The sequence below is a fragment of the Eleutherodactylus coqui genome, chromosome 5 (genome assembly GCF_035609145.1).
Source record: "Eleutherodactylus coqui strain aEleCoq1 chromosome 5, aEleCoq1.hap1, whole genome shotgun sequence".
Lineage (NCBI taxonomy): Eukaryota > Metazoa > Chordata > Amphibia > Anura > Eleutherodactylidae > Eleutherodactylus > Eleutherodactylus coqui.
The window spans coordinates 264,478,426-264,484,992 of NC_089841.1; positions in this window are offsets into that span (position 1 = coordinate 264,478,426).

The following is a 6,567-nucleotide window of genomic DNA, read 5'->3' on the forward strand; positions in this document are numbered from 1 at the left end:
AGCCCAATGTCCTCTGGCGTTTTGGGGGGGGGGGGGGTGGAGAGCCACGATGAGGAGCTGGCTGTCCCTTCTTTATGAGTGGGGCTTGGGGTGCCTTGTGGGTTGGGTTGTCGGCCCCTGATGTCAGCCGTGTCCCCAGATCTGCCTGTTGATGTGCACTGGAGTGCATGCTTCCCCTCCCCCCCACCCCTCCCCGCTCTGTGTGCAGGGGGGGACTGTGTCTCCATTTTCTTGCGGGTCGTCTCTGTCCCTTGTGTACTGGGCGACATTACCATCCAGGGTCCCCGATCTGGAGCATTCCCCTCTGGTGCTTCCTCCCTCTCCTCCTGCTGCACGTACCGTGTGAGCTTCTGAGCTCCAGCAGTTGGTGGGTTCGGATTCTCCTTGGAGGGGGGATGTGTTCCCATCTCCTGCCCGTCGGACTGCAGGGTTGCCCTGGCTGTGACCGGAGGATCCACCGTCTCCCTCCGCTCTACCCCCTCTGCAGGAGCCTCTATAACTGCCGCAGCGCGGCTGCTGCCGCTGTGTGCGGTCTGCTTCTCCTCCGAGAGCGCTGGCATAGCTTCCTGCGGCTCTCCCTCTCCAGCTGCTGCCTCTCCGTCCGCGCGGGCTGAAGAAGCGGTTGAGACCGTTCGGGTGCCTCTCCGCCGGTACCGGAGTGCGTGGCTGAGTCCTCCTCTTCCCCATGTCTGTTGGTGGTGCCTGCTCTTCTTTTAGATGGGACCTGGTGGGTTTAGGTGCATGGACGGCTCGGGAGCTGATGTGGAACACGTCTTATCCCGCCATTGGCAAGCCACGCCCCCAAATATGTCATTTTAAATACAGTTTTTTTTCTATAGTGCACATGAAAATGGATCCCCCTGTTTGTCCTGTGTTCAGAAGGGAGTGAATTTCTTTCCAAAAATTCCTTTTTTCCGAGTCATCCTGACAACAGACCTGGAGGTTGCACCTTGACCTTGTAGGGACAGGAAGCAAGAGACTTCAAAAGGCTCCTCCTGCCTCCCATTCACCAGTGTCTTCTAAATTACTTACATGGACATGTCGTGGTTAACCAAGGAAGATTTTTATTGCTCAGAGACAAAATTAACATGGTTAGTTCTATTTGAACATAAACAATAAGAGGGTAGCTTACCCGGATTAAACAAAGGAAATATGCACAAATTTACCGCATAAAACAGAAATGTCCAACATAGGAGCCTCTGGGCTACTGGTTCGTGCCCGCATAGACGTAGATATAATCGTGTGAATTTTTGGGAGGGAAATACGTGCCGTCAGGATGACTCGGAAAAAAGGAATTTTCGGTAAGAAATTCACTCCCTTTTCCCGGCGTCATCCTGACGGCAGACCTGGAGTATACCAGATTAACTCTCTAGGAAGGGACCACTGCTTGCAGGACCTTTCTCCCGAAAGAGAGATCGGAGGAGAGGTGTGCAGGTTGGACCATGTGGCTGCCTTACAAATTTGGTCCGGCGTCGCCATAGCCCTCTCTGCCCAGGAACAGGATACTGCCCTGGTTGAATGGGCCTTGAGTTCTTCCGGGATAGTTCTGTTGCAGGAAGAGTAGGCCTGCTGGATGGTGGATTTTATCCAGCGGCTAATGGATCTTCTAGAAGCCGCTCTTCCTCTGCCCGGCCCCTGGAATTGGACAAAAAGACAATCAGCCTTCCTGAAGGATGAGGTCTGCTCTAAGTAGCATAAAATGGCCCTCCTTACATCCAGGGTATGGTAGACTCTTTCCCTCTCGTTTTGGGGATTTTGACAGAAGGAAGGGAGAATAATTTCTTGCCGTCTATGGAATTTTGAGGCTACCTTTGGGAGAAAGAAGGGGTCTGTTTTTAGTATGACCCTATCGTCCTGGATTAATAAGTAAGGTGTCTTACAAAATAGGGCCTGGAGCTCGCTCACGCGCCTTGCCGTTGTGATAGCTACCAAGAACATAGTTTTAAACGTGAGGAACTTAATTGGTATCTGCTCGATAGGCTCAAAAGGGATCTTTGCACAGGTTTTGGAGGACTAAGTTTAGGTCCCATGGGGGGACCATACTGCGGCTAACTGGCCTCATTCTCTCTGCCGCTTTCATAAACCTGCGAATTAGTCTATGATCCGCTAGGGGCTGATCTAGAATGGCCGAGAGTGCTGATACCTGCACTTTCAGGGTTCCCGGTCTCAGGTTTTTGTCTAGACCCTCCTGGAGGAAATCCAAAATCTCTGCCACTGAAGTGTCGAGATTGGAGACTTCCAACCCCCTCCAGGAGGAGAATCTTTTCCAGATTTTATTATAGATAGCTGAGGTCACGGGTTTTCGGGACTGGCGTAACGTCGCGATGACTCTAGAGGACAGACCTTGTCTTAGTAGCGTCTGTTCCTCAATATCCAGACCGCGAGGTTCAGTCTCTCTAAGTTGGGGCACAGAACTGGGCCCTGCGTTAGAAGATCCTTCCTGGATGGAAGGCGGATTGGTTCCGTGATGGCGAGTTTTAGGAGTACCGGAAACCATGCCCTTTTTTCCCAGTGTGGAGCGATTAGGATCAGCGTGATGTTGCTCTGCTGGACCTTCTGAAGAACCCTCGGGATCAGGGGTATGAGGGGAAAGGCGTATGCCAGACTGAAATCCCAACTCTGGGAAAAGGCGTCTAACCCCTCGGCCCTGTCCCTCGGATCTTGGGAAAAGTAGGCGGGGCATTTTGAGTTTTTTTTCTGGTCGCGAACAGGTCCACCTGTGGACTGCCCCAGGTTTCTGTAATAAGACGGAACTCCTCTTGATTCAGCGACCATTCTCCGGGGTCCAGGCGTCTTCGACTGAAGAAGTCGGCTGTCTGGTTCTGGGACCCTTTGAGGTGGACCGCTGTCAGGGATTGTACCGTGGTCTCGGCCCATCTGAAGATCCGGGCTGTTAGTTTCAGCAGATGAACGTTTCTGGTGCCCCCCTGGTGGCGAATAAGTGAAACGGCAGTCACATTATCAGAGAAGACTTTTATGTGTCTCTTCTTTAGGATATCCTGGGATCTGTGAAGCGCTTCCCAGATGGCCTTAAGTTCTCTGAAATTCGATGTTTGGGCACGCAGCGTCGGTCCCCACTCGCCCTGGAGCAGGCGCTGCCCCACTTGCGCTCCCCAGCCAGACTGGCTCGCATCGGTTACTACAGAGATGAAGGGTTCTGCCACCCATGGGGACTCAGCTTCTAGAGTGTCGGTTGACCGCCACCAGCGGAGGGACCTTAAGACGGATGATGACATGGGCATCCTCCTATCCAGAGAGATCGGTGTCCCATCCCAGTTACCCAGGATGGCTCTCTGTAGTGTTCTGGAGTGCGCCTGGGCCCAAGGGATAATGCCAATGCAGGAGGTCATGAGGCCCAGGAGCCTCCATTGCGTCCCTAATTGCCATTTGCTTCTTCTGGCCGCCCATCTAAGACTTTCCTGTCTGAGTGGAGGCAAAGACAAGGTCTGTGATACTGAGTCTATCTGCACCCCCAGGAAGGTTTTCCGTGTCTCGGGGAGAAGACTAGACTTGGGGAAGTTGACTATCCACCCCAATCTCTGAAACAGAGAAATGACTTTGCTAGTATTGTCTCTGAGGATCTTGGATGAGGAGGCGATCACCAGGAAGTCGTCCAGGTACGGGATGATATTTATACCTGCTACATGGAGATGCGCCACCATCTCTGCCACTATTTTAGAAAATATTCGGGGTGCTGTAGAGATGCCAAAGGGTAGGCACTGAAACTGAAAATGGCGTACCCGGCTCCCTATTCTGATGGCAAACCTCAGGTATTTAGGATGTTCTGGCAGGACTGGGACGTGGTAGTACGCGTCTTTTAGGTCGACGGTACTCATAAAGTCTCCTCTTTCGATCAGGGTTACCGCTGACTGGACTGTCTGCATTTTAAACCTTTTGTAGGTAATAAATTTATTCAGACCCTTCAGATTAAGAATCATCCGAAAACTGCCGTTTGGCTTTTTTATCAAAAATAGAGGCGAGTAGAACCCCTGGCCCTGCTCTACTGTGGGGACCCGAACTACCGCCCCCATTTGCAGCAGCTTAGAGATTTCATCTTTAAAGATGTCCTGCATGGCAGGGGATTGTGTGGGGGTGATTCTGAAGAAATTGGGGGGCCGGGTGAAGAATTCTATCCTGTACCCCTGGGCTATGAGCTGCAGGACCCACGGGTTATCTGTAATCTTTTGCCATTCTTGGGAAACGTTCAATAGTCTGCCCCCCACCTGGTACTCTTCTATAGGGGTAGGGGTTGTTTTTATCTTACCCCTGCCTCCTTTGGGGTAGGACCAGCGCCCTGTCTTTCCTTTGCCCCGGTATGGCTTGAAGGATGGCTGCCGTTTGTAGGGAAATCCTGTTCTGGCTTGATCCGGGAAACTGTGCGTTTTGTCTGTGGCTCTTTTTAGGATCTCCTCCAAATCCGCGCCAAAAATGTGCTGGCCATGAAAGGGGATGGAACACAATCTTCCTTTGGAGGCCGTATCTGCCTTCCACGTTTTTAGCCAGATTGCCCGCCTGGCCATGTTGGACAATGCGGCGCTTCTGGCCGCCAGCCTCATGGACTCGGCGGATGCGTCTGCCAGGAAGCCTGTTGTTGATTTTAGTAAAGGCATACACTCCAGCAACGCCTCTCTGGGGGCCTTCTGCTTAATTTGGTCGTCTAGTTCCCCTAACCAGAGGAACATCGACCTCGCCACGGAAGTTGCTGCGATGTTGGACTCCAGCGTGTAGGCCGTTGTTTGCCAGGCCCGTTTCATCAATGCATCAACCCTGTTGTCCATCGGGTCTTTAAGATGTGAGGAGTCGTCAAATGGCAGGGCTGTCTTTTTTTGCCATTCTGGCCACTTGTGCGTCCACCTTGGGGACCTCTTCGTAGACGCTCACATCTTCCTCCGCGAAGCGGAGTCTTTCTTTGTACTCGCGGGACAAGAAGAGATGTCTGTCCGCACTAGCCCATTCATGCATGATTACTTTTTTCAAAGTATCATTGACTGGGAACACGATGCGATTCCTTGGCCTGAGCCCGCCGAACATGTCATCCTGTACGGACCTTGGCTCGACCACATCCTCTAGCTTCATTGTATCCCTGACGGCTCTGATCAGGTCATCCAGGTCCCCGGAAGAGAAATAATACTTCTTATTCTCATCCTTGGTGTCAGAGGGACGGTCTAAGAGTTCGCCGTCCGACAGGTCGCCCAGGGATTGCTCAGAGTCTGAGCTCGACAGCCGTATGTGGCTCGCTCTTTTAGTGGCCCTTCTTTCCCGCTGGGCTGGGGGGAGACTGGAGATCGATGCCCGGACATCCTCCCTGACTAGGGATATAATATCCTCCCTAAATGCGGCCTGTTCATCCGTAAGGATCTTGGAAGTACAGTCCTGGCATAGCGGTTTTTTGTACGCCTCATCTAATTTTTTGAGGCACAGGGCGCATTTTTTGTACTTTTTCCTAAGGTCCTGCTTAGACCGGGTGGATTCCCTGTCCTGCAAAGGACACATGCATGTACATAATGAAAAACCCCCACACAATGCAAATCCCTGGGCATAACATTCCTGCAGCAAGTCACACTTACGGTTTGCAGGGCTTCCATCTCTGATTCCTTTGCAGTCATACTTGCCAGAAGTGTAGACAGGATCAGGCAGACAGATAAATCCTTCTCTGAAGGTATGCTGTCAGTGGAAGCTTGCCGGGGGGTCTCCATTTTTAAATCTCCCGCTGTCCGGGTCAGCTGACGGCGTCTGACGTCACCACGTCACGCCGCGTCATTGGCTCCGCCCCCCGACATTGCGCACGGCCGCGCCGGCATGCCCTGAGGAGAGAGGCATCTGAGCCTATGGCCCGCCGCTCTCCCCGGCTGGAACGCTGCACGGAAGCCCCGTGCACGATGCAGGAGTAGACTCAGGGACCTCTGGTCCGCCGCTCCGATGCGCTGCGGTGGTGATCCCCGGGCGGTCAGACCCGTGGCCCGCAGTGCTCCCGGACCGCGCTGACTCTCCAGAGGGGAGGTGAGCGGGGAAGCAGCCCTGTGGACCGTCAACCCCGCTGTCAACAAGATTCCTTTTGGAAGAAGGTGAGAGGGAAAGCGGCCCCGTGGACCGTCCCGGTGTTATCCTGTAGCTCCCTGGGGGCAGCACCTCTTTCATGTCCCTGTAGGGACAGGAAGCACTGGTGAATGGGAGGCAGGAGGAGCCTTTTGAAGTCTCTTGCTTCCTGTCCCTACAAGGTCAAGGTGCAACCTCCAGGTCTGCCGTCAGGATGACGCCGGGAAAAATATACCCATTGTGGCCCTAATAGTAGGTCTGTATGCACAATAAGGCCCAAAATGAAAGGAATAGTCTGTGGCTTTCTGAACAGACATTTTGCTTGAAGGCCTTTTAAGCCCCATAGCACACTTGTAGAGCTCTTGAGCAGCCAAAACCATAGAGAACCCCCACAAATGACTCCATTTTGAAAACTAGACCCCTTAATCAATTTATCTTGGGGTGTACTGCCCATTTTGCCTGTAGCAGCAGCCACAATACATACACTTGGAGCTGCTATACTCGAGTAAGCCGAGGTACCTAATATTACCC